Source organism: Petromyzon marinus, unplaced genomic scaffold (genome assembly GCF_048934315.1).
Source record: "Petromyzon marinus isolate PM22_M1 ecotype Great Lakes invasive population unplaced genomic scaffold, UKy_Petmar_22M1.pri1.0 PM_G_Scaffold_28, whole genome shotgun sequence".
NCBI lineage: Eukaryota > Metazoa > Chordata > Hyperoartia > Petromyzontiformes > Petromyzontidae > Petromyzon > Petromyzon marinus.
The window spans coordinates 2,442,501-2,445,000 of NW_027422850.1; positions in this window are offsets into that span (position 1 = coordinate 2,442,501).

Here is a 2,500-nt window from a genome sequence, read left to right on the forward strand (position 1 = left end):
TCACGGGGCTGTTAGGGTGGCACAGAAATCCCTCGGAATGGGAAAACGGGTCATTTTCGTGTTGCCACATTGCATGCGAACGGCATGAAACTTCCAGAGGCATTTGCAGCAGGAATGCATGTGCAGTCAAAAAAGTGAATATTTTTCACGGATAGACCCCGTGAAACGCTAGAAATTGGCGGCGATGTCTCTCTTGTGGCTCACGGGGCTGTTAGGGTGGCACAGAAATCCCTCGGAATGGGAAAACGGGTCATTTTCGTGTCGCCACATTGCAGGCGAACCGCATGAAACTTCCAGAGGCATTTGCAGCAGAAATGCATGTGCAGTCAAAAAATTGAATATTTTTCACGGATAGACCCCGTGAAACGCTAGAAATTGGCGGGGATGTGTCTCTTGTGGCTCACGGGGCTGTTAGGGTGGCACAGAAATCCCTCGGAATGGGAAAAAACGGGTCATTTTCGTGTCGCCACATTGCATGCGAACCGCATGAAACTTCCAGAGGCATTTGCAGCAGGAATGCATGTGCACTCAAAAAATGTGATATTTTTCACGGAGAGACCCCGTGAAACGCTAGAAGTGGGCGGGGATGTCTCTCTTGTGGCTCACGGGGCTGTTAGGGTGGCACAGAAATCCCTCGGAATGGGAAAACGGGTCATTTTCGTGTCGCCACATTGCATACGAACCGCATGAAACTTCCAGAGGCATTTGCAGCAGGAATGCATGTGCACTCAAAAAAGTGAATATTTCTCACGGATAGACCCCGTGATACGCTAGAAATTGGCGGGGATGTCTCTCTTGTGGCTCACGGGGCTGTTAGGGTGGCACAGAAATCCCTCGGAATGGGAAAACGGGTCATTTTCGTGTCGCCACATTGCATGCGAACCGCATGCAACTTCCAGAGGCATTTGCAGCAGAAATGCATGTGCAGTCAAAAAAAAATTGATATTTTTCACGGATAGACCCCGTGAAACGCTAGAAATTGGCGGGGATGTGTCTCTTGTGGCTCACGGGGCTGTTCGGGTCGCACAGAAATCCCTGGGAATGGGAAAACGGGTCATTTTCGTGTTGCCACATTGCGTACGAACCGCATGAAACTTCCAGAGGCATTTGCAGCAGGAATGCATGTGCACTCAAAAACTTCTATATGTTTCACGGATAGACCCCGTGAAACGCTAGAAATTGGCGGGGATGTGTCTCTTGTGGCTCACGGGGCTGTTAGGGTGGCACAGAACTCCCTCGGAATGGGAAAAGGGGTCATTTTCGTGTTGCCACATTGCATAGGAACGCCATGAAACTTCCAGAGGCATTTGCAGCAGAAAGGCACGTGCACTCAAAAATTTTAATATTTTTCACGCATAGACCCCGTCAAACGCTAGAAGTTGGCGGGGATGTCTCTCTTGTGGCTCACGGGGCTGTTAGGGTCGCACAGAAATGCCTCGGAATGGGAAAACGGGTCATTTTTGTGTGGCCACATTGCATAGGAACGGCATGAAACTTCCAGAGGCATTTGCAGCAGGAATGCATGTGCACTCAAAAACGTCTATATTTTTCACGGATAGACCCCGTGAAACGCTATAAATTGGCGGGGATGTCTCTCTTGTGGCTCACGGGCGCTGTTAGTTAGGGTCGCACAGAAATCCCTCGGAATGGGAAAAGGGGTCATTTTCGTGTTGCCACATTGCGTACGAACGGCATGAAACTTCCAGAGGCATCTGCAGCAGAAATGCATGTGCACTCAAAAACGTCTATATTTTTCACGGATAGACCCCGTGAAACGCTAGAAATTGGCGGGGATGTGTCTCTTGTGGCTCACGGGGCTGTTAGGGTCGCACAGAAATCCCTCGGAATGGGAAAACGGGTCATTTTCGTGTTGCCACAATTGGCATACGAACGGCATGAAACTTCCAGAGGCATTTGCAGCAGAAATGCATGTGCACTCAAAAACGTGAATATTTTTTCACGGATAGACCCCGTCAAACGCTCGAATTTGGCGGGGATGTTTCTCTTGTGGGTCACGGGGCTGTTCGGCTCGCACAGAACTCCCTTGGTCCACCTGATTCGTGCATACAGGCAGCAACTAAAACTCTGTAAACCTGCTGTGAGGACATCTAAACAGTGGACCAGTGAGGCTGTGGAAGATTTGCGGGCGTGCTTAGACTGTACTGACTGGGATATGTTCACGACTGCTACCAATAGTCTGGATGAACTCACAGAGGCTGTGTACATCAGCTTCTGTGAGGACTGCTGTATCCCAACACGTACCAGGGTGAACTTTAACAACAACAAGCCCTGGTTCTCAGCAAAGCTCAAAAGGTTGAGGTTGGAGAAGGAGGAAGCGTTTAGGAGTGGGGATAGAGACAGATTCAAGGAGTCGAAGAACAGGTTTAGCAAAGCGGTGAGAGAGGCTAAACGACTGTACTCAGAGACACTAAAACACCAGTTCTCTACTAACGACGCTGCTTCTGTCTGCCAAAGGGCTCAGGCACATCACCAACTACAA